The sequence below is a fragment of the Crocodylus siamensis genome, chromosome 3 (genome assembly GCF_052110815.1).
Source record: "Crocodylus siamensis isolate JL-2025a chromosome 3, ASM5211081v1, whole genome shotgun sequence".
Taxonomy (NCBI): domain Eukaryota; kingdom Metazoa; phylum Chordata; order Crocodylia; family Crocodylidae; genus Crocodylus; species Crocodylus siamensis.
In genome coordinates, this window is record NC_143397.1 from 39044924 (window position 1) to 39071821 (window position 26898).

The window sequence follows — 26898 nt, forward strand, 5'->3', positions numbered from 1 at the left end:
AAGTGGCACAATTTGCTTCACAACAAAGTGCATGTCTGAGCACATGCACTGAGGCAAAAAGCCCTGGCTCAGATTTGCACCTAAGGGTGCAAATAAGTGTTACATTTAGATCACCCTAACTGATCTAAATGGCTGGGTGTGCAAATATTTGTAGGGTTTAGTTTGCCCTAAAGTGGTGTACCTAATCTAAAGTTAGCCCTTATCAGACCAGAACTAACTTTAGATTAGCATGAGTTAACCTGACTTAAAACTGGTTAACCCAACTTAATGAATGCTTGCAAGCATCTCTGGCACAGCTCTGGGACTGGGAAAGCCCAACCCCCTTCCACGTTCCCAGAGCTGACTTTACCCCTCTGACCCTGACCAGGCTATTTTTACATATTTCCCACCCTCTAACTACCCCCTCCTTTGGATTGTGCCAATGCTTGAAGACTTGCCATGCCCTCCCCAGACTAACCAGCCCCCCCCGAAGACTTACTTGTCTCCAGCTGTCTATTCCTCCTCTTGGTAAGGAGAAAACTCTTGCACGTTGTGATCCCAAGTCAGGTATTGGTGGCTTGAACTAAACGTTAGCTGGGTCCTGCAAATGCTTTTTCCCACTCTAAGATTTCTTTGTGCTCAGGATTCTTTCCAGACTTTGTTCTTTTGAGGCTGAAGGCACTGCTTCTTCAGTACTCCCTCCCACACTTACAATCAATTGAATCCCCCTCTCTCAGTATCCCTTTCCCACAGCCATAACAGGGCAGTATTGAACCTTGGGCAGCTTTGGCACATGGGGCAGTACTGGCTGCTGTGCTTTTCGTGGCAACAGCAGCAGCAGCAGTAGTGCAACCAGCTGCCAGCTTTGTCTGAGACCCTCTCCCTACCCCCTCCGTTGCCCTCCATCAGTTTTGCTACTGTTCTTTCCAGTATTTTTATTTTGAATTTTTGATTGATGCTTGAATATTTTTGATAACTCCAGTGCTGATTCACGGGCTACTTCAACATTCTGATATTCAGATCAATTATATTTATTTGCAATTAGTCAGTGCTTGAATGTGGAAGACAAAGATGCCTACACTAACATTTTGGAAGAATAGTTTAGGAAAATGTTTCTTTAATTTTCTTTCCCACCTCTGAAACTTGTATCTAAGGGAGTGTTTTTCTTCCTTTTTCTATTTCCTCCAAAAAAAATCTCAGTTCTTTGCTGCTAGTGGATTCTGTCTTTGTGCTGTACAGTATGGCTAGGATTTTCAAGAGCTCATTCTTACAATAGAAAACACTTCTTTGGTGAACAGTAGCTTATCCTTTATTTTATGTCTCTTATGCAATGAGACTCCAGAGTAACAGACTGTAATTGCCTTTATTTGCTTTATAACCTTTGGGATATTCCTCATTTAGACTGCTCTTGTGGTGATATATCTATAACATTGACCTCTGGGTTTTATGACAGTCAATTAGAAAAAGATCTGTCTTTGTATCATGCTGATACTGTAGAGTCCCATACACATGATGTACAGCTTTACTTAGACATCTTAAAATTATTATGTGATAATGGTGGTCACTCGTTAGTCTCAATCCAAAAGAAATTAAAGTAAATCGATCCCATAATCACGTCATTATAGAACCTGATCTTTTCCCTTTCTTTGAACATGACTTCCCTTAATGATGAATTATTTTGGCTAATGTGGATATTCTACATGCTCCTGATACCTTATCAAATTATACAGTATTTGTTTGAATATGATGGTCTGGGACAGATTTCCTGCAGTAAGCCTCCTTTTAGGTGTCCATAATGGTTGATGGAAATTTAACCTATACATTTATTTTTGCCCCACTTGCTGTCATTTGGACCCCTGATCTGTGGGACAGATTTCTAAGAAATTAGAAATTGAGATGGCCATAGATAAGTGTTGTCAGGTGTCCTGAGTGTTATTGTTGCTGTTGTTCTCATCAGGTGTTACTGATGTGGAGATAGTGTTGAAGTCTCATGAACAGCAGTGCTGGCAAAAGTTGCAGCCAGGAGATTCCAACACCAATCTTGTCTTAAACAAAGACCACAGGCTCAGTTCAGTGGCAAAGATTTGCCAAGTTTATTATCTACAAGCACAACCCTAACATGTTTTGGCCCAACAAGTACATCAGACCAGGAGTTAAGCATTGGTACCAGTGACAAAGTACTTGGCACAAAACCCTGCAGGCTCCCCTAGGCTGCAACAATGTTCCCTTGATTTCCAATTCTCCTTTTATACAATGATCAAAACAAATTATGTATTGTATTGCATCTGCATTTTGAATATCTCAGACCATCCTGTACCATGGGCTTATTTCATATCCTGACTTGGATGTTCCTGTTCCAGTCTTATCATGTAGGTACTGAACTATTCTACACCTTGTACAGCCCTCTCTCCCTCCCATCTTCTGGCAGGAGTGCCCATCTGGCTCACATGCTAAGTTTTGTTTATGTCAGGAGTTCATGCATTCATCAGGTTTGCTGGTCAGGCCTACTCTGACCAACACTTTAGCAAAGTCTTTGTGTGAGCAGTATATGTACTGATTGGTGCTTCAGAGTGAGGCCTACAATAAGTCTGCAAATAGCCCCAGCTGACTTTGAAGGAGTGTAGGCAGTGCCATAGCAAGGAAGTTTGGCGCCTAGGACAAGCCTGCAGTGGCAGCCTGCACTCACCCCATGCACAGATCTGGGAGACACCCCCCACCCCCATGCGTGCCTGGGGGGTGCATGTAGCAGCAGGAGCCAGCCCCCCCACCATCCCTACACCCCTGAAATTGAGCCACTCATTGCTCTGTCTCACTCTCCACTCCAGCTGGGCAGTACCTGTTGGTGCCCTTCACTTCAGCGTCTGGGGCTGGGCAGTACCTGTTGGTGCCCTTCACTTCAGCGTCTGGGGCGGTCACTCCGCTTGCTCCTCCCTTGATATGGTACAGGGTGTAGGTATCCTGAGCACTTTCGCTATAGTTAAGCTCAAGCAGTTCTCATGGTGCACCCTAATCTCTGTAGAGAAAGAGGGCAAACCACAATAATGAGAGATGGAAGTAGGTGACACTTAGGCTCCTACATTCCAACCAGACTAGTATGATAGAAGCTGGGATGGCTGGTGTGCCCTCTAACTACCTCGACTAGCTTAATCCATGACTGAATGTATTCACAAACATTCATTTTAAACAACAGTTCAGTAAGAGTGACAATGCTGCCCCCTAAAGTGGGTGTCTAAGGGCACAGACAGAAGAGTAGCTCCACACTGTAACTCATAACACCTTGCAGGAAGCATTCTGAGTTACAGTGATTCCCTGGACCAAACAGAAGTTCACTGTTGGGGCCAGGGGGGGCGGGGGCATGGGGAATCCAGCTGCTGGCTATGAGCTGGCAGCAGGTTTCCCTTAGCAATAGCCCTTCCTCCCTCCCAGCCTGGGTGCTGGTTTCAGAATGGGAGGGGGGAAAGGGAGCAGAGGTTGCTCATTTTATGGGTTCCTCAGCTGGCATTGGAGGGTAGGGAGGGAGGATTGGAGCCCTGCCACTTCAGGGAAAGGGGGGCTCCACTCCCTTTGTCCCACCCTCCAGTGCTGGCTTAAAAAACCCTCCAGCGCTGGCTCAGACCATACTCCCTCTGCTCCCTTTATCCCCTCCCATTCTGAAAACAGCTCTGAGGCTGGGAGGCAGGCAGACACAAGTTACTAAAGGTACAATGTTTTGAAACATCTTCATCTGAACCGTCATGCAATGAGGGTTCAGCTTTTCATGGGATTGGGCCCTTTTAAAGCACTTTTCAGCCATGCACTTGTGTTTGGTCACAGCTGTAGAGCACTTTCAGGGGCAGATCGGGTGAAAATTGCCACTTCTGTCTGCCCCTTGATGCCCTCTGTTTATCCGTTGTGTAATTTCATTTCCATTTTTTCTCTGTCCTTTCTGTTCCTTTCTTCCAGTACTAGCTTGGTTAAGTAGAATGTCAACACAGTCATGTCTGAGTTCAAAATGAACTTTCAAACCCTTGTAGTGGATATTGAGGAGGTATAGTAGCATATCAATTCCAGTTAACAGCCCAGAGGCCTGTTTCCTTCTTGATATTTTATTAATATTGGAAGAAAAAAAAATCCCTCTATAATTTTAATGCACAAAAGTATCTATTAAAGTCATAGGATGAACATTCAAAGAGTGTGGGGTTTTAGTCCTGTGAGGCTCCTATTGAGCACTGTGGATAACTCTTTTTGAAAATTTAGTGAGCATTTAAGTTTAAACACTGTCTTATTTTACTTTGATATCTTAGGTATTCCTAAGGGGTTGTGGTTGCTGATGGATCAAAAGTTAGGTTTTGAATATTTCTAACCCTACTAATTTTGTTCAGGAGTTTTCAAACACAGAGCACTCTGTTAGCAAATGGCTGTCAGAATCTAGGCTCAAGGAAAGTTAAGATGAAAATTTTAGCTTTAATTCTAAATACTGTTTTTTTTAAAAAAAATTGGCTCTAAGTTATTGAGATGTTATTTTTGTGATTAAATCTGTCAGGGCAAACCCATCAAAACTTCATTTTTAAGGCACATAATGTAATTGAATAGTGTTATTATCTTAAAATGCTTTGCTACCCGTAGACATAGCCCTGAAGTTCTGTTGCAAGCAAGTTCTTTTTTATTTCACTGTGAGATCTGCCTCTGTCAGGACTGAAGAAGAAGGCCTATGCTCTATGTCAGAGGTCATTGAAAAACAGATAATTTTTTCACAGAGGATTTCAAACAATTCTCCATTCTTCATCAACATTTTAAAAAATTTAAAATATTTTGATTAGCTTTGTCCTATATGTACACTTTTACTAACACAATGTAGGACCTGTCTCTTAGGAGAGTGCCTCAGGAAGACAACAGGCATGCAACACTCTTGCCCAGTCAGTGGAGAGAGGACAAATTTTCGATTCAGGCAAATATCAGTTTTTACGGTTTCATCTGAACATACTCCCTAAAATCTATGGGACTCAGTTCATTTGCCTTTGAAAAGATAGAGGAAACTCTGCTAGAATCAGACTTGTGGATTTATATTGAACTTAATTGTTGAGAACATTAGAAGATAACATCCTTTGTTTGAGTTTCTCCCCTTTTTTGTATCCTGTTTCCATTTGCAATGTAAAGAACATCAGACTTCAAACAAAATATTTGTGGAAATATTTCATCAGCCCTTTTTCCTTTGGTTTATTCTGAAGGGGAATGCAAACTAGTCTACAATGAGAGCACGTAATACAGTTACATCCAACCAGCCTAATTACAGACACAGCCTGTGGAAGGTTATATGCATATTTTGCTCTCCTGCTGATAATTTTTCTACAAAGCAGATTTTCAAGTCATGGATGTTAAGACAGCTCAGCATCTTGTTAGAGAAGAATGTCTCCAGAGTTTACAGGCAGGAATATTGGAATAAGGCATGTAAAAACTTAAAATATATGGTTATTAGAGCCATTGTATTTGCATTGCTAAATAGAACAGGAGCTACAAGCGATAATGCTATTCACCATGTATAGGATCTAACAATAAAAAAAAATGCTGATTTTTTTTAAAAAAATACCACAAGCATTTTTTGGTGCTCAGGTTATTTTCAAAAAGCTACTGTACAGCTTTGGAAATAATTATTTCAGTATTATTATTAGGTCTGTCTATCTAAAATGTTAAGATGTGCATCACATTTACCTTTAAAAATCTCTGGAGCAAATCCTGCTCACTATCTTTACAAACCAAGTTTCCCTGGGAATTTTTAGGAAAGACTAGGGCCCAGCCTATATACTGGGCTGAATTTCATTGCAAAATGCATATTTTCTTAGCATTCTTCTGGATAATGATTTCTGCTCAATACATATTCTATTTGAAAAAGGTCCAGCTTTCAAATGTATCGGTAGTTGACTGCCTATATAAAATATGCATTTATTACCATTGAGAAAACAAATCAGGAAGCTCTTTGTCCAAACAGCATGTTAAACAGCTAACTGGCCTCTTACACATGAAGTTAGCAGATGGATATGAGTAATCACAGGGTATGTACAAGCATTAGATTTAGATTGCCCTAACTATGCTTAGAGTGTTCTAAATGCATATGCATGGACAGGTTCTCAGGGCTTGGCTTGCCTAAAGATGGCACCCATGATCTAAAGTTGGTTCTCATCAGATGAAAACCAACTTTAGATTGGCATGGGTTAACCCAGCCTAAAATGGGTAAACCTGACCAAATGAATGCTTGCACATGTTCTCAGCATAGCCCCAAGACTGAGAAAACTCAGCCCCTCTCTACAATCCTGGGGCTGTGCTGTTTTTATCCCTCCAACTTTGACCAGGTTATTTTTGCCACTCCCCTACTAGCCTCTCTATGGACCTGCCAGCCTCCCCTGGGGATCCACCAGCCTTCCCCTGCCTTCTCAACTTACTTGCCTTCAGCTACCTGTGCCTCTACCTGGCAAGTGGCAAACAATTGCACATGATAATTCCTACTCAGGATTAAGCAGTTTAAACTAAGATGTCTAAATTTGAACTGGGTCCCATGAATGCTTGTTTGCACCCACAGTCACTGTGTCCATCTTGGCCCAAGTACTTAGTCTTCAAATTTAGGCACATAGGACCAAACCTATTTCTCTTGACACCTAACTGGCAGGTATGGAGCCCTGCGATGAAACAGAATCACCCCGCATGGATACGTGCTAGTGAAGGTGGGCCATTCAGTGGTTAGGGCACTTACCTGAGGAATAAGAGACCTTGGATTTGGACTACCTCTCACCCAGAGGGAGTTTGAACCTGTGTCTTGTGCCCCCCAGCAAAGTGCTCTAACTACCAGAGAACAGGTTCCAGACTTCTCTTCAGTGCTCTGGTTGAAGCTGACCCACTGCTGGGTAGGAAGCAGTGTAAAAGTTTCTGCCACACTGGGAGGAAGGGACCAGGCTAAAACACACAATCCTGTCCCTTCTCTCAACTGCTCAGGAGTCAAATTTAAGGGGAGGGCTGGAGAGGGGTCTGGAAAACACCTGGTGTGTTGCCTGGTGGTTACAGAGTCTTTGCTGGAAAGCAGAAGATCAGGTTCAAACCTCTCTGGGGACAGGGGTCTAGAACCCAGAAAGTGCCGTAATCACTAGACTGTTGGGATAAAAGATGGAAGGGACCTCCTTCTCTGGGGCTAAACACTTGCTAGTCACAGATTTTTGCTTAGCTACAACTTTGGGGCTCACCCAGCCTTATGAGCTGAACTTGAGTCGCCACATACCTGATCAACCAGAATGCAGCCCTACCGAGCATATTTGGTGAGAAGGTCATACCGTCTCATGGGAACCGGGATGTGGATGATAATGACACATCATCATAATGTGACCTTCCCACCATACAGGAAAACCTGTTTACCAGGTTATTCTGATACTTGTTTTGGTGTCCTGTACCGGTTTTATCAATCCCTATTCATTGGCTTTGAGAAGTGCCCGTCAGGCCTAACACTCTAACTTTTATGGCATTTCCTTGTAAGCCACGTATGGTATGTCGTATTCAGCTCTTAGTGAGGCCTACCCTTTTAGCATGGCTCATGTGTGATTTCTATATGCAAGTATTAATGACTGTTTTAATCCATATTCCTGCAATGCCTATAGGTAGAGGTGGTAAGGCACAAATCTGAGTACTTCTGACCTACTTAAAAAGCAATTTTTATCATTATCTGTGAATTTTGGAGAAAATAAAACCAGATCTTTGGCTCACATTCAAATTCAATTAAGGATTAAAAAAAAAAATCTTATACATATTTTTAGTGGTACAGGCAAATGAGAAAAAACACCCTAACTGTAAAAAAACAGTTAAAAATATAACTGTAAAAACTTAACTCTATTTACAGGCTTTGTTAGGATATAATGTATATCAAGGATATTTCATTTTAGAATGAAACTTCTTTCCCAAGCTGTTTAAAACCTGGAAAAAAGATTAGGCATTTTAAATTTATCTGTAGTTCTGCTACAGGTCCCTGATAACATGTTATGCCACATCTTTATAACCATACCCCCCTGAATCAGGCTTTAAATGAGATTATTTGCCTCAAAATAAGTGATGAATAAAAACAGGTGTGGCTTTGTCATTTTAAAAATAAGGTAAGTCACTAGCGCCACACACTAATTTCACAGGTCACGTCTGCATCACTGGTGCAAAATAATATATAATTATTTTTTTAAGATGATGTAATAATGACATAGAGAGAGTAGAGGCATTATTAATAGTGCTTATTCAACATTTAGTTCACTGGCTTCATTAAAGTATATGACAAGCTGAAGTACCTAACCCTTAGCATATGTAGTGTGCATGCATGGATATATATAAAAGGAATCAGAGAAGCAGCTGGCCCTGATTACCTGGGGTGGGCCAGTAAGTATATGCCTCCCTGGAGCTAAGTAATCACTCTCCCAGTCTTCTTTGGCTACCCAATGCTCTATGGATGCCCCTCTGCATAGCTCCTAAATACTGTCTGAATCTTTGCCTAGCTCCTGCCTAAATTCTTGCTTAATTTTATGTTCTAGCTCTGGCCTGAATTACTGCCCAATTCCTAATTTTCTAGCTCTAGTCTGACTTCTGGCTCTGGATCACTCAGCAAAATATGAGCGGTCACAAAGCTTTCTATTGTGTGTGGATGACCTCTACCTGACTCAAGAAGTCTACGGACCTATGAGAGGTAAAGCGCTGCTCCACCTGCTACTGGCTACTGGGGATGACCTAATCGGTGACCTAGTGATCGATGGGAAGCTGGGTGACAGCGACCACAAGCTGATCGCCTTCACCACCTGCTGTAAAGCTGGCAAGTCAGTCAGCAACACTGAAGTCCTTGACTTCAGGAAAGCCAACTTTGACAAGCTCAGGGGGCTTGTCAGTGAGGCCCTAAGGGACCACAACCCCAGGGGGAGGGGAGTTCAGGAAGAGTGGCTGCTCCTCAAGGGAGTGATCCTCAATGCACAAGCTAATTTTATTCCATATCAGAGGAAAGGCAGCAACCGGGTACAGCAGCCCCCCTGGATCTTCAGGAATCTAACAGACATTCTGAGGCTAAAAAGAAAGGCCTAGAAAGGATGGAGGATGGGATTCATGTCCAAGGAGGAATATTCTGCACTGGTCTGGTCCTGCAGGGAGCAAATCAGAAAAGCCAAGGCTGCAGCTGAACTCCAACTAGCTTTGAGCATCAAGGACAATAAAAAGTCTTTTTTCAGATATGTGGGGAGCCAGAGGAAAAGCAAGGGCAACGTTGGACCCCTGCTGAACCAGATGGGATAACGGACAACTGATGCCCAGGAAAAGCCAACCTATTAAATGGGTACTTTGTGTCAGTCTTTCATCAGTCCCATGGGAGGCCCATGCCTGCTATGGGACAGGGAGGTCCGGGTGAAGGAGATCCCGTGCCCTCCATCAATGCTGACCTCATGAGGGAACACCTTGAGAGGCTGGATACCTTCAAGTCCACTGGCCCTGACAATCTACACCCCAGGGTACTCAAGGAGGTGGTGAGCATCATAGCTCAGCCTCTGGCACAGATCTTTGAGAACTCCTGGTGCTCTGGTGTAGTGCCCGAAGACTGGAAGAAGGCCAATGTGGTGCCTATCTTCAAGAAAGGGAGGAAAGTGGATTCGGCTAACTATAGGTCCATCAGCCTGACTTCTATCCTGGGGAAGAGCTTAGAAAAGTTTATTAAGGAGGCCATCCTTAATGGACTGGCCGACACCAGCATCCTGAGGGATAGCCAGCATGGGTTTGTTGCAGGTAGGTCTTGCTTGACCAATCTCATTTCCTTCTATGACCAGGTGACCTATCACCTGGACAAGGGAGAAGAGATTGATATCATATATCTTGACTTCAAAAAAGCATTTGATCTGGTATCCCATGATCACCTCTTGGCCAAACTGGCCAGTTGTGGCCTTGGCTCTACCACGATCCGCTGGCTGGGAAACTGGCTCCATGGTCAGAACTAGAGGGTTGTAATTGATGGCAGTCACTCATCGTGGTGCCCTGTGACCAGTGGGGTCCCTCAAGACTCTGTCCTGGGACCCATCCTGTTCAACATCTTCATTAATGATGTGGACATTGGAGTCAGGAGTGGACTGGCCAAGTTTGCCGATGACACCAAACTTTGGGGCAAAGCATCCATGCCAGAAGATAGGCGGGTGATCCAGGCTGACCAAATGGGCAGACGAGAACCTGATGGTGTTTAACACCGAAAAATGCAAGGTTCTCCACCTTGGGAGGAAAAACCTGCAGCACCCCTATAGGCTCGGCAGTGCTACGTTGGATAGCACTACAGAAGAAAGAGACTTGGAGGTCATCACTGACCACAAGATGAACATGAGTCTGCAATGTGATGTTGCGGCTAGTAAAGTGACCAAAACGCTGGCTTGCATCCATAGATGCTTCTCGAGCAAATCCCGGGACGTCATTCTCCCCTTGTACTCGGCCTTGGTGAGGCCGCAGCTGGAGTACTGCGTCCAGTTTTGGGCTCCACAATTGAAAAAGGATGTGGAGAAGCTTGAGAGAGTCCAGAGAAGAGCCACGCACATGATCAGAGGTCATGAAAACAGATCTTACGACGACAGGCTGAGAGCCATGGGGCTCCTTAGCCTGGAAAAGCGTAGGCTCAGGGGTGATCTGATGGCCACCTATAAGTTTATCAGGGGTGACCACCAGTTCCTAGGGGAATGTTTGTTCACCAGAGCGCCCCAAAGGATGACGAAGTTGAACAGTTATAAACTCCTGCAAGACTGTTTCAGGCTGGACATAAGGAAGAATTTCTTTACTGTCCGAGTCCCCAAGGTCTGGAACAGCCTGCCATCGGAGGTGGTTCAAGCACCTACTTTGAACACCTTCAAGAGTAGTTTGGATGTTTATCTTGCTGGGATCCTATGACCCCAGCTGACTTCCTGCCCTTTGGGTGGGGGGCTGGACTCAATGATCTTCTGAGGTCACTTCCAGCCCTAATGTCTATGAAATTTATGAAATCTCTTGGTTTGTAGATCCTGACTCTAGGCTCTTGGGCTTGTGACATTTTAGCACTGAGTTTTAACCACTCATGTTCCAGTCATAACCTGGACAATTAGCATCCAATAGCCTAATGGCTATAACACTTACCAAGCACATGAAAGGCCTAGGTTTTACATGCTTCTCAGATGGAAATGTCTCAGACCCACGTCTCCCATTTTCCAGATATATAGACTAAGCTGGGTGGGGCACCCCTACTGCTCCTATTGAACCTTCATGGGGAAGCTTGCAAAGCAAGAGTGATTGGACCAGAAAGATAGTGAACAAGAAAGTATAACACTGTGATCCAATAAGGATGGCACTTCTCTGGGGAGAGGGAGACCTGGGTTCTTGTCTCTACTCCCAGGATTATTTCTGCTTGTTAACCAATGAGTATCTAGTACATAAATAGGACAACAGGCATTGGAACTAGTTACATGCTTAGGGGTAGCAACTTTACCATGTAGATACTGATAATATTGTTGTAGCTGAGAAACAGGGGAGAGACTCTTAGGAGGAAGGACCCAGAGGAGGGCCCAACTTTCCACCCAAAGCCCAACTGGAGTAGCAGGAGGAGGCTGTGAGATGTGGGGGGCTCCCTTCCCTGGGCCTCTTGACAGTGTCAGTACAGAGCTGCTGGCTGTGTTGCCATGGATGGAGCTGGGAGGGAGGTGGGCAGGGTGGATGGAGCCCCCTTGCCTGGCACGCCCAGCCGACTCCCTACAATACCCTAGTCAGCGTAGCTGGGGACAGGCCTGTGCGGTGAGGGGACTCTGTTCCACCCTGCACCCCTCTCCAGGCATAGAGCTGGCATCTCCATGCTGGCTGCTCCCTCCCCTCACCCATCTCCCTCTTCTGCTGACAGTCCTGCAGTGGGGTGGGGCTGGGCCTATACTTGGTGGTGTCAGCACCAGCCCAGCCCTGCAAAGCAGGAAAAATTAACTCTGGAAGGAACACAAGTTCCCTATGGCATTCTGCTTTAGAGTGCCTTCATCCTAATTTTTTTGTGCGATCGATCATTTTAAAATTGCTCTGCAACCATGCATGTGTATTAAGTCACAGCTGTAGAGCACTTTCAGGGGCCCAAATATGTGAAAAATGTTACTTGTGTGAGTGCCCTTAGTTTGGTCTTCCCCCTCATCAGTGTTCCAACCACGAGCCTATTAGGGACACCAACACCTACTCCTCAGCTGCTGTATTTTGTGAGACAGGCACCTAAGCTAGCCTAACTCCAGGAAAGGGTTCATAGGAGACAGTCCCAGGTAGCAAGAACAGTTTGCTTGCAGGCTGCTTTCACTGCCTAACTATTCAGGAGAAGGAAAATCCTGACTTCATCTCACTATTTCCTCCCTGTCAATTAGATGACTGTCTACTCAGTTTGTTAACTGCTGTGAAGTCTAACTCCTAGGGATCCTAGGGTTGCCTCACTCAGGGCTGTGGATTTCATTAGGGTGGCTAAAGATGAGGTGCAATAATTCTGAACTCTGATTAATACAGAACACATGACAGGATGCTTTGTATCTCTAGAAGAAAATGCTTGGGGGAGGGGAGGGTGGAAGGGGCAAAGGCTTTCTGTGGGCTGACAACTGCTCTTTCTGCAAGGAGAGAAGTAGCATAAACCCTGCTTATCTCAAAGGATGCTTCTACACATCGCCCTATGGTGATTTGGCAATGCACTATGTCACCATATGGCGCATTATGGTGACGTAGCAATCATGTGTGTCTACACGTGATCGCCAGCCTCATCAGTGTAGTGGTACACTTCCTGGGTATGGTGCGTCGCTATGGTGTCATGGTGACAAAATTTAATGGTGGACCATGTACACAGCTAGTAATCGCCCATACTGTGCTGTGCTTTAGTATTTCCAAAAGGAAGTACTAAAGCAATGTTGCTGTACAGCAATGTGTAGATGCGCCCAAAGAATAGTTTGAGTAAAACTTGATAGGAGGGAAGCTGAGCTATCCCTTAGATATTGTTTAGAAGAGAAGTCCCTCCCATGGGAGACAACTGGCATAGGGTACTGGGAGCTCTCAGCATACCTAGTCCAGAGCCAACAGTAACCTGTGTACAAAGACATTATTAAATCTCTTCACTGGAGTTTCCTCTGCAGCTGGGTGTCTGAAAGTATGAATGAAAGTAACAGGGGGCTACAATTTAACAAGACCTCTTATTTGTTCTGTTCTTCAGCTGATTGTTGCCAGATCCTAAGAGCACAAGCAAGTTTGAAAGAACTAATTTTTTTCACTAAAACAAGTATGCAAGTGATTTTTAAAAAAAGAAACTTAAATGTTTTTACAGTTACATTTAATTTCTTGTTACACCAACAGGAAACTCCACAGCTAATGAATACCTGCAAAAGTGCTAAGCATGGATATGGCTTCTCTTGGGCAATTAACTGATTCTCATCTTATTTTACAGGATTAGATCAGGCTGGAAAAAGTTCCTCCCACATGCAATCTAGCCAGCTGAGGGACATCCTTACCTTTAATAGGGAGATAGAGAGAAAGTGATTCTTAGCATACAAGAATATTTTTAATGCCTATTTTCTGATAGAGGGCCTCCTTTTGGCTACCTTACCTGTACTCTGAGTCACTGACAAACAAATAACAAATTGTACACAAGAATTATCAAAAGAATATTCGTAGGAGAGAATTTTCTCTCCTACAAAATCAGAGTCAGGGGCCTAGATGAGTTGGGGCATGTATACACTGTGGTGCTGGGCATACCACTATGAAAACAAGTCTCCCCCACATATTTCTATTCCATGTATGATGCATGCTGAAAAAAAGAGCTTGCTTTTGCTTTTTGAGATGACAGCAGAGTTGCTTTCTCTTGGGTGTACTAATAATGATAATGGTGTGGATTTTTTTTTTTTGGCATGTGGTACAGCTGCAGCGCAAGTGCAATGCAACACTTTTACAGTGGTGTTTCTGAGCAGTGTCCATCATGGTGTTGATATAATCTTGGGTTGCTTACAGAGGTGAAAAAACAAAACAAAACTGTTCTTTAAGCATGGTGCACCCCCATGCTGAGCATAGTGCATGTCCAGAAGAGGCATTGCATTAGTTTGACCTGGCTTTCCCAATGTTCAGTGGGGTTTTTGGCACTTTTATCTAATAGGTGATTTCGATACAAGAGCTAAAAAACTCTGATGAAGCACCAGATCTATACAGATGCTGGGAAAGCTGGGTCATACTAACATGCTTCCTCTTCTGGAAAAGCACTGTTTTTGTTCTTGTTGTTGCTAGTCATGTCTGTTGGCAGCCACAGGTGCCTTGGTGCCCAACTCTCTTAGATGACTTTGACAGTTCTGTTTGAAATCATAGTATATAAACTGCAGTGCACTGTACTGTAGGTGCTAGCTGTTCCCAGCTGTTACTAGCTCTATATCAGCTAACAGTTTCTTCATTATATTTTAAGAAAAATGAATAATAATGCTAGTTATAATTAACAGAATTTTAGTAGCTTCCCTTAGATGTTGCCCAGTAACAGCTAATGTTAATGGAAATCACCTGAAGAACTTCAGTGAATATTGTTCATCCTGTGACACTTGTAGGACAAAAGAAGTGTCAACACCTGCTTTAAGTCTCATTTTTCAGCATTATTCTCAGTGATAAGGACAGGGTGCTCCACTGAAATGCTTGTCAAATTTAATCTGAAAAATAGCTCTACACGAGCATGGCTTAGGAGACAGCCTGACAGTTATGCATTGTATAAAGAAGACATGTGCATTGCTACGGAAAGTAACTTTTAATTAGTTACTCCCAATTAAGAGTAGAATAAAAGAAAAAGGTGTCTCCTTAATACTGTAACTTCATCTGAAGGAGTAACTATCATGGAGAGAACCTTTCCTCTTGTTTCTCCTATCTTATTCTTTGCAGCATGGTCCTAGTTTTATCTACCCATCTAGCCACCCCACTTTTCTACAGTCTTCCATTATCATTGTGTCTGTGTGCTTGACAAGCATTTATATTAAATTAGCACCTGTCTGAGTTATGGAGGTATTGATATCTCTGTTTAAGAGATGGAGAAATGACACACAGAGAAAGTGATGCCTTGGATCTTCAAAGGTATTTAGGGGCTTAGCTCCCACCAAAATACTGTCTAAATACCTTTGAGGACCTGGACCAAAGGTAATTGTCCAGGATCCTACAGAAAGGATCAGAGAACTGAATCTTTCTCTTTAATTTCTTGAGATTTTCTTACCTCAAGCCACTCCACAAAACTTGGGTTCTGGACCCTGCTGTCTGGACTGATTGTACTTTTCAAATGAGACAGATGTTGGATGAAAACATAGAAACAAGCTTAAGAGGACCAGAACCCAGGACTCCCTACTATCTGCTGACTGCCCTCGCCATTATGTTAGAGTCTGGCTCCCTCTTGTTTGTTCTACTTCTGGCTAAATGACTCTTGCATTTCTTTTGGCCCAGTTCTAAAAGAAGAGGCGGAAGAAGAGGTGAAGGGTGCCCCTCACAACCTTTTCTGTAGCCTGTGGTTAAACTACTTTCTTGTACGGGTAGGAGATGGGGGCTGGAATCCCCTTAGGCAGAAGAGGGTCTAACAACCAAGTACCTCACTTTCCTCACAAGTGCTCTAACCAATGCCTTCCCACAGTTGTCTACCTGAGTAGAGAAAGGCATGTATTTCTAAGAAGAGGCAGGTGTTCAGATCCACCCTTGAGCTTAGTGTTTTCTGGTGAGCTAGCATAGAAAGTTGCCTGATCAGCAGCTGGTCTCTCTGAATCACCCTTTGGAAGCGACTAACTCTCTCCACTGACTATAAAGAGAGCCTAGGAATGGCCTTTCAATCAGTCACTTGGAGCCTGGTGCGTAATTTTTAGGCAATGCAGTGCCTAAATGGAAGTGCCTGCAGAAGCAATCTGGATTGTATCTTTAGGCATCCTAGTTTGCTTTCTGACCTGAGGGTAATGAAGTCAGAGCACATATTGTTGTGAAGTCTGAAATGGACCTTGATTATATGGCCATACCCATTTCTTCTGCAATAGTAAACCAGTTGAGAAACAACTACATACATTGAAAGCATTAGGAACAATGGGACATACACACCATGCACATGATAAAAGGCAAAGAAACAGTAGTGCTTTTCAAATAATGAGGGGCAAACAATATATGTATTATGAGAGAAATCACAGAAAGGCAAATGCCCAGCATACGTTGCCGCATATCTCTCTTGAAAGAAAAAATAATTTTGTAAGCAGGAACAGAAACAGTCCAAAAAGAAACGGATTGACAATTGGGCTTCCTTGAGTGAGTTTGTCTCCCCTGCCTTATACTCTACTAGCATATGGTTTGCATTGCTAAAACTTCAACTTCCAAGGCACTCAGCTTAGATATTAAAATGTCATTCTGACAGTAGCTCTATTAAGCAACATAACGAGATTTAAGATCACTGCAAAATTGTACGAGATAAATTCTCCATATTGCTGAAAAGGCACCCCGGGCTAAAATTCTACATTTAGTGTCTGCCCAAAGTGCCTGTAGATTATCGAGCATAATAAGACATAAACAAATGTACACTCCCATATCCAAACAGGGGCAAACTCTGCAAACTAAGGTTTTGGAATAAATGCAATACCACAAAGGATCCTGTTATTCAGAATAGTCAAATAAAAAGACAGAACTTCAGTAAGTCACAGGTTATGCCACAATATATTTTGCAATTTAGTTTCAGCCATGTGATCTCAACAAGGGAGGCAAGGATTTCTTAGGAGGATCTCTTTTATTGGGCCAACTGTATAGCTGGGATAGAGTTAGACAAGGTTTTGAATGCAGACATTCTTCAGGTCTGACCAGAAGAAGCCAAGCACAGCATAGTAAAAAACAGTTTCAGGAAGACAATAGCAGACATACAATTAGCAGAAGTAAAGAAAGAGTAGTGCTCTTCAAATAGTAAGGGGCAAACAATATGTGTATTATGAAAGAAATTGAAATTGTAGAAAGGTAAATGCCCAGCATATGTTGCCACATATCTCTCATGAAAGAAAAATTACTGGCCAATCAAGGCCTATCAAGAGGGAGAAAAATGATGGTCTCCATTTATGTGTGGAAAGAATTCAGGTGTCAGGTACATTATAATGTGTCATAAAACCAATATCAGTGTTAGATTTTTGGTTCTTAGTGTCTAGCCATCTTATACATTTTTATTCCCAAGTTTTCCTTTTAAAGGTCTTGGGTAGTTCTCCCTTGAGTACAAGATAGTGAAGTCAGAGAGGGTGTGGTTGTTCAGTGAGAAATGTCCCCCTAATGGTGTATACGTGTCTCCTAATGGTGTATATGTGTCTCTATATGTTTTTTTCTGTGAGAGTTTATTTTGGTGTGTAGTTGCTCTTTAGTTTCATTCATATAGTTGCCATGAGGACATTGGACCAGGTGTATCACATTTTGGGAAAGCCATGTGTAGGAACTGTGAATTCTAATGGTTTTGTTGTGGGTGTGTTGACTGTAGTTGCAGTGAAGATATGTTGATAGGTTAAACATTTCTTCCCAAGGGAAGGCTGTGTCCCATTTGATGTCTTTTGAACAGTGGAGAGTTTGCTTCTGATGATGAGTTGGACCAGGAGGGGAGGAATTGGAAATATTTCTGTCAAGGTCTGATCTTTGTCAAGTATAGGCTGTAGCTGTTTGATTCTTCTGAGTCTTCCCGTGCTGGAACTAATCAGAAGCTTGTCTACTCTATCCCAAATATATACTTGGTCCAGTAAAAGATCTCACCCTCTGAAATCCTTGCCTTTTGCATAGCTTATGGATCACCAAGGCTACCGCATCACTCTTATACTACTTTGATAAGAATCACTTTTAGAGTTAACAGATATTGGGGAATCTTGTATACCTTGGGGTGGTTGCTTACTATTTTGATTATAATAAAATAAGTCCCTTATCTACAACAACAACAGCCTGTATTGTTGAATGCTGCAGTTTATCTGGCATGGGATTCCAGGGTCTCTTATTACAGGTAACAGACATCAGTTTGACTGTTTGTAGATTATGGAACATCATAAGACATATACAAATTCCGATTTGCAGAATCACAGCCAGCCTAACGGCAAATCAGAAGTGGCTTTTAATATTGCCAGGAAATTATTGAAAAGGGAATACTAAAATAATAAAGAAATGTGGACAATGTTGCTGGACTGGAGAAATGCCCCAATGAAGTCCAGAACAGAATCTCATGTCAGGAGGCATCTGGGTCCTGCTGCCTTTAGCTTTGGAATTTGCTTGCTAGTGGTAATGGAAAAGATGAAAGAATTTATTAAACGGTGGCAAAAAGATAAATACTTCTCTGAGGGAGGTGCTGTCAATTAGACCCATTTTAGTACTGTCAATAATCCAGCATAAAATGAAAGTGCATAGTCACAGTCCAGGAGTGTGCATCTAGACAGCAGTAACAAGGTAATAAATGGCGGAAGTACTAGGATAACCCCATTGCCACAATTGTCATTTTCTAAGAGAAACCAAAGACCAGATGCCCTCAAAAGGTGACCTGAGAGCCCCCATATACCTGCAGATGCAGTGGAAACTGGCAGTGTGAATGTAGTTCCCTTTAAGGTGACACTCAGGAGCTTAGGAAAGGTGATGCCAGGCAGATCTCCTTGCAAAGAACCAGTCTGAGGACACAGAGCAGCAGAAGCTAGGGGTCAAAGAGGGATTGTGTTAGCTGAAAGTCACCTGGTAATTTCAAACTGTACAGTTAATTCAGATTCCATTACGAAAGCAGGTTTGTGAGGACTGTGTCTGTATGTGTAAATGCTTAATAGATAAAGCACCATAGATGGTCATCACAAATATATAGCATGGTTTGTGTGTTTTGTGGGATAAAGAAAACTTGTGTGTACTTCTAGTGACTTCCTCTGTACATCTCTGCCGGCTCTTAACAAACCTCCCTTCCCATTTTATGAGCCAAAAAAGGAGAGGTTGATTAGTGTTTACTATCCTCGGTAATCTTAAGTACCTCAGCTGAGTCCCCATGAAATCTACTTCCAGCCCTTTAGCTTATCACAAAGCCTTTAAAAAAATGATATCTCCTGTAACTGCAGGCTTCCTTCTTACATTGGCACTTACCCACAAGTGGTGCCTGTTTTTCCCTCCATCTCCTATTTTCCACTTGTGAGCTGTGTCATGCACTCTTTATGTCAGTCCTTGTCAGCTGCATTTCTTCAAGAATCTTTCATTGTTCAAACATTATTGCCAGAAGTTAGGTGAAGCTGTTTCTTTAGTCAGACCCATTTTCAGCGCAAGCACTCGAAGTCACTCAGCTGCTCTGGTCACTCTCTACTTTCATCTTTTGTGCTGTCAGATTGTTCTTGCCCTTGATGGCCAGTCTCCATCAAACACACTCACTTTTTATAGCTCCTTTCTATCAGGAAACCTACTAGTGAGGAACTCCATAACCTTTTTCAGAAAATGCATGAATTAACACTCACAAATAGTGTGCAGAGGTGGGGAAGCAGAGCCCCAGGTGTTCCCTAGAATAAGGACCAACCCTGAAACTCATCTTTAACCAGTGCTCTTTGCCTGGATTACCTCTTATTTCACTAGGGGTTGCCTGCGCACTGACATGACATTCTTCTTTAGTGCTTCCACTTCCCATAATAAACTACAGACTGTTATGCTAGGGAATAGGTGAACTCTCACTGTAGCTGATAGGGTTAGCAGTTCCCTTTCTTTCAGGATAATGTAAAAAGCAAAGCTTAGCTCCTTTATGAAATAAGAAGCTGAAACAGTAGAAGGCTCTCACTCCCAAAAGAGAGGCCACATTCAAATCTTGTTAGACTGTAAGCTAGATAGATGCATGAAGGAGGTTCATATAAAGCTGAATGCTGGTTATTGTTTGATACAGCGGTGTGCATCTGTGGGAGAAGGAAGCAGCAGAAGCAACACAAGCATCCAGTGAAATCAGCAAAGAAATCCCCAGAACAAAGAATCACTTAGGGTGCAAATAGAATTTAGGTTTATCATGTGATTGCCCCCCTGAAAGCACTTTATAGCCATGCTATGACATATGTGCATGGCTGCAGGGTGCTTTTAAAGTGGCTGATTGCATGACAAAAATTAACCCTCATCAAATGAGGGATCTAATGAAGGTGTTCCACTTTCGAGTGCCTTAGGAAACTTGTGTTCTCTAGGTTTAATATTGTACAATCAGGGCTGGGCTGCATCAGCCATGCCCCCAGGGCTGTCTGCAGGAAGGGCGGGGGGGATGGGGTACAAGCTGTAGCTGGGATTTGCCCAGCCTGAGCTGGGGGGGAGGCGCAGGTGGGTTGGATTCCCCCCCCCCCCGATCGCTCCCTCCAGCCCAAGCCAGGCAAACCCCAGACAGTAGCTTTCTCCCAACCCCACTATCATCCCTCCCTTCCTGCAGACAGCCATGGAGCTGGGGGGAAGGGGTCTAGGGGAGAGATGCTGTAGGCAGGATCATTGGCGACACGTAGGGGTGCATGCGGGTGCACATGCACCCCTTGAGATCAGCTGTGCACCCCCTGGAAGTGCCAGCTGTGAAACCAGAAATGTTGGTGGAAGTGCACGTCCAGTTTTGCCACTGGCTTGGCAATCAGCCGCTGGGGGACCTTCCCCCCCATTAGCGATTTAGTGCCCCCCCTGACTCAGGAGGCACCAGTTGCCCATGGGCAGGATCCTGGGCTCCTGCAGGCATGCTTGATTCCCCTCCCACCCTCACATCCAACAGGCAAACACTGGTTAGGCCAGTAGGGGAGGGGGCACTCTAACTTATCACACTTTACATAAAGCTCCATGTGCCATGAGTTAGAGCAGGGGCCTGCACGTCTGTCAGTGCCCTTAGAGAATGACCCTAGGGAAAAGATAAGAGTGTTTTTGAGTAAACTGCTAGCTGGAGAGAGGCTTGGAGCTGCGAGCAAAAAAGCCCCATCTCCTGGTGTTTGATTCCCACGGTGTTCAGGGAGGCAGGAGTTTGAAGCTTTGTGCAAATAAACAGAGTACATTTCAGAAATGCCTGACTCCTTCATTGTTTTGTCCCCCCCAAAGGAAACAATGTATGCAGCTCTAATTTTAGATAGGTACTTTGGTCAGAAGTGATAGAGTGGAATTGCACAATGCTAGATTCTTGCTCTTGGTGCAGGAAGACACAATTCCACTTTCTATGTCAGCTAAGCCACGAAGCCACAGAAGTTAAAGGTACTTTTTCCATGGCACTCTTCTTTGAGGTAGCTTTATGCTTTATGCTTCTCAGAAGGTTCAGCCCAGACTTGCAGAAGTTGTGGCCAAAATGCAGTGAACAAGCCTCTCCATCTCTGGCTGACTCCATCCTCTTTTTTGCCTAGTGCTAGTCATGTTTTAGGGGATCCAAATCCTTGGTGAAGGATTGGAGATTACAGCTTCATTAGGCTGTCACAACCTATCTCAAGTGCATTTTCTCTTGAGGAGTTCCTGAGCCACAGAGGAAATCTTACCTAGCTATAGCTTGGACCAGATATTGATGGTAATGGGAACAGAATCTGGCACTGTTACTACATGCAATGAAAACCATCTAAGATGGAATTGCTTGGGATGGGGGAAAAGTTCTGGCTTAAATAGTTTTCCATTTTAGAGAAGGAGCTCCATGCTTGCACTCTGCCCACACACACATAATATAGGTAATTACTCCCAGCGGTATATAGAGCAATTCTACAAATGGACCTCAAATTTTCTTTCTGTTTCTATGTCAGACAGTTTCCATCTTATACAGACTAAATATACATAATTCCCCATAAGGTACGCCAGGTCCATAGAAATTTTCTGGCTTGAGCAGGTTCCCAGCTTTTTTAGGTTCGGTCTCAGGTTTCACAGTTTGAGTCTTTTGCTGTATATCTGCATCCATGCATTTTCCAATAACATCTTTGCTCAAATGTGCATTATGTGTATATAAAACACATCTGTAAAACCTATCTGTAAATTGCTGTGATGCCCCTTAATGCCATTTTTATTACAAATTCATTGCGTCTTGTATAGAGGCACCATCTGAATTTCCTCACAGACTGCCATGCATCTTACATACATACATCTTATATACATCTTATAGCATGCAGGATCTGGGTTGTGATTTTGATTGGAAAAGAAGGCAGTATAATCACAGTTTACTTTGTATTCTAACAGGATTCTTGGTTGGAAGCTATTTACAATACCTTGTTAAAAAGGCACATATGTTTATTAGGAATGAAAATAATACCTAGCTAGTGCTTCTTCCACTTTCTCAGCTTCTTTATGTACAGACAGAAAAAAACCCTGCACTGAATCAGCAGAGGGCATCAGAAGTCTGTGTTTCAATATGGGAACAATAGAGACACGCTTACCCATACCTTTGCTAACAGAGTTTAATAGGACAATGCACGAGTGGCAGTTTTTAACAAGCACATGGAGACACTTAAAGCATCTATATAAAATGACAATTTTATACCTTGAATTCTTGCAGGTGGCAATGTTTTAAAAAATTAAATATAAATATGGGCAGCAATGACCCAGAACTAGAGCACAGCAGACAATATCTAGTACAATAAGCCAAAAAACATTTCTGCAGGTCATTCTGGTGTTAGTCAAGCCTGGTGTTCCTTTTCAAGCTAGATGCTATGCTCTTGATTAACTGAAGCCATGTGTGGTTCAAGTTTGGTTGCTCTCAGATTTGTAAGGCTCCTATGGAACAATAACTCATTGAAAAGAACAAATGTAGAGCTGCATATGAACAATGAACAAAGAATGAGAGATATCTGGGATGTTTTAAGAATTTAGAATTTAACTCAGCTGGTTTCTTCAAGGAAAATAAAAAGCTTATGAAGCTTCTGGTTCATTGCAACTGGGCAAACAACCATCCAATGTCCTGGGAATTGAATTCAGATTTTTGGGAAGCTTCCTGGAATAGCAGAGTTAGCAGGATTAGATTGTGATAGGCCCCCCCTCACACTGAGACCATTTTTATTCACTTTAATGAATCCTGCTGAAAAAAGGAGGCTCTAAACCCATTTCAGTGAGAGAGACTTCATAAAAATCTCTTGAGTGCCTAGATCTGGACAAGACATTTGGAAAAAAAAATAAAGCTAATTCTTTCCTTTCACATGAACTCCTTTTTATGCTTTTCTTGCTTTCCCTCTACATAAAGCACCACCATTTCAAAATCCCAGTAATATTTCCCCACTGCAAATTGCAATGGCCTTGTGGCCTGAGGGCAGGTCCTGTCGTCACTAGAAAGAGTAAGGCCCTTAACTTGTATTTGAAAGGCAATGAAATTCTCTTTGAAAGCCATGACCTTGAACCTTTCTTTTGATAGATTTACTGCACTCTTACTGATGGATTATGGTTATTTCTTCTTTCATTTCCCTGCCTTTTAGAGAAAGGAAGGAGTGGAGGGTGAGAAGAGAGAAGAAGAATGGGATTGCTTAAATAGAGACTCACAGGTAAGAAACTACTTTTCCTAGCTTTGTAGAAGTAGCAGTAACCTCTTGCCTGCCCTCTCTCTGATCACACATGCCGCAGAATGTAACACTTTGACTTCAAGCTAAAAACATCTACCCTAAGCAGATGAATGGAGGTATAACTGAAAGGTGAAATAAGGGCTCAGAAACACTGTTTTCAAATCTCCACAGGAACTTGTTCAGACATGTAGATTCCCTACCTGCTTCCTGTGCCAAGATTTCACTTGGTCACAATTTGATTTCCAATTCACCTTGTGATGGGCTTCTCAAGAAGGAGTTGGAGGAGATAGCGTTTTCTGAACGTCTGCTTACCTTGTCCACTTACATGTCGTCTGCATCCCTTTCTACTTCTTGGGCTCCCTAATGAATGAACAGATTTTGTCATAGGCGACATGTAGGGGAGGCATGGGGGAGCACATGCCCTGAGATTGTCGGGGCACCGAGAGAAGTGCCAGTGGCACTTCCAGATTTGCCACCGGCATTTCCAGTTTTGCCGCTGGCTGGGGGACCCTGCCTCCCAGTCATGCTTTACGTTGTTCTTAAAAGACCAAGACGTTAAGCTTATAGAATGATAAAGCTTGTTTATTCAGAGAGCAGTACCTTGCCTACAGTTTTGCTGTTCTCTCCTGCAATCCCAGGGCAAATGTAACAACTCTTAAAGGTAGCCACACATCTTCCCCCTTTACATGTAACATATCCCCATATAATACTAATATTGGCAGTTTAGTTCAATCAATATTAAAAAATCAATTTTAATAGGTCTTTATTAGTCTTTGTGTTAGCTTTTTAGCGCTAAGTGATCTTCTCAGTTTCTCTGCATTCTCAATTCTTATTGGGTCAATTCTTGTTTGGTTTCCTTGTTCAGATGTCTACTTCTGTGTCATTTTCAGTCTCCTCTGTTGTTTCTTGTTGCTTTGATGTTAGCTGTTTCCTCTGGTGAATCTCATGATGATGCTTCTTTTCTCCCCTTTATAAGCTACAAGTGTTGTCTGTTCCTTCTTAACACCTATCCATCCAATGTGACTACTTGATAGGATCTGGGAGCTACTTGATGGGGAAACTCGTGCTTTTTGTTTCCAGTTCATCCATCTGAAATAAGCACCATATCTTTGTTGTGCAGTTGTGGAAATTCCCTGGAACCCCTGTCATAGTACTATTTTTGTTTGGGTTTGTTGAATTTTTTAAATATTTTCACATCTTGCTTTTCATTCTAATGGGCATCATCCACAAGATTTGGCAGCCTGGTTTTGAGTTTCCTGTTAAACAGCATTTCTTCTGGGAACAATTCATGTTTCATGGGTGTTGCCCTGTAATTTAAGAGTCACAGGTTAATGTAGGAATGTGACTCTGTAGCTTTTATCAACAATTTCTTCACTATTTATACTCCATTTCCTGTGAGACCATTGGATTGTGGGTATTTAGGACTTGAAGTGTTGTGATGGAATTCATATTTGTTTGCAAACTATTTAAACTCAAGAAAGTTGAAATAATCTAGCACTAATACATAATTTTTCCTGCATGCATGAATAAGTTAATGACCACTTGATACCATGGAGCTACGGGTTCCTCCATGACCATTTTGGCTCTTTTCTTTGCACTGACCTATGCTTTAGATACATTGTACAAACCTTTACAGCATCTTCTATGTCAGTATTTATGTTGGGCCAATATAGAGCACCCCTTGCTCTTCTTTTGCATTTTTCAATGCCTAGATGCCCCTCATGTATTCTGTTTAACATGTTTTTCTTCAGCACTGCTGGAAAAATAAGTCATGAGCCTTTGAACAAAATGTCATCCAGTACTGACAGCTTTTCCCTGAACTGAGAGTAGAGGCTAGATGTGTGTTTGCCAGGCCAACCAGCAGAAATACCTGTTATCACTTTTTGCAATGTGGTGTTCTGAGCAGTAGCTTCTGCAATTAGTGCCCATGTTATATCTGTGACAGGAGTCACTCTTTTAATTAGATGAACACGTATTATGTCTGAGTCTGGAATTCTGTCATTTTCCATTGTGTCATATGCTCTGGACAATGTATCTGCAATAAGTAGATGTTTTCCTGGCGTGTACTGTATGTCTAGATCATACATTTGCAGTTGAAAGAAAAGTCTCTGTAATTTGGGTGGCATGTCTGATAACCCTTTCTTTGCTATAGTTGCCAAGGTTTTATGATCAGTCTCAGCTCTCTCAGGCTTCCCCATAGATGAATATATGAAATTTCTTACAGCTGTATACCAGAGCTAAACTTTGTTTCTCAAATTGTGCATATAGACACTCTGACTTACATACATATGCTACTGGTCTCCAGCTATCCCCATGTTTTTGAAGCAAAGCTGCTCCAAAGCTTTTTTTAGAAGCATCTGTTGGCAATTTAATGGGTCTTTATGGTCATGGTATTTTAGTACCAGAGTTTTAATTTTTTTCATTCAAGTTTTTAAATTCAGCTTCATGTTCATGTTCCCATATCTGCTGAGTATTCTTTTATAGGTGTGATCTATGGTGTATGTTTTTTTTCTGTTAAATAGGTATTTCCCTACAAAATTGATTCCTAGTAATCTTTGTGCTCCTTCTTTATCTGTAGAGGATGGCATATTTTTAATGGCTTTAACCTTTGCAGGATTGATTTGCACCTCTTTCTCAAAGAGATTTTTTCCTAGCCAGGTGTCCAAGGAGAGTGGTTGCTCCTTAAGGAGACGATCCTCTAAGCCCAAAGGAAGGTAATCCCAATAAGGATCAAAGGGAGCAGGAGAGCACATAAGCCCCCATGGCTCACCAAAAGCATCTGGGAATGTCTCCTAGCAAAAAGGGAGGCGTACATCCAAAGGAAGGGAGGAGCCATCACCAGGGAGGACTATACTGCAGTTGCTCGGGGATGCAGAGGGCCAGTCAGGATGGCCAAGGAGGAGATGGAACTGGGACTAGCTTCCCGGATTAAGAAGTCCTTTTTTAAATACATAGGGGGCAAAAAGAAGGTTCCAGGTAACTTGGGCCCCCTGCAGGACATGTTAGGAAATTTGGTCGTCACACCAGACAACAAAGCCAACATATTTAACGATTTCTTTGCCTCCATTTTCCTAAGCAGGGACCGGAACAGTCACCCCCACTGTGGGCCCCCCTTAGATCCCAGGGGAGGCACACCTAGGCCAAGGGTTAGTGAGGAACTAGTTAGGGAACTTCTGGAAGGACTAGATGTATTCAAATCAGCTGGTCCAGACGATCTCCACCCTAGAGTACTGAGGGAATTGGCTGAGGTCATTGCAGGACCCCCGGCACGGCTTTATGAGCACTCATGGTGATCTGGTGTGGTGCCAGAAGATTGGAAGAGGTCCAATGTGGTTCCCATCTTCAAAAAGGGGAGGAAGGAGGACTCAGGAAACTATAGGCCAGTTAGTCTTATCTCGAGCCTGGGTAAGCTTTTTGAGAAAATTATTCTGGTGCATATCCACGAGGGGCCAGCAGGGGAGATTATGCTTAGGTGCAA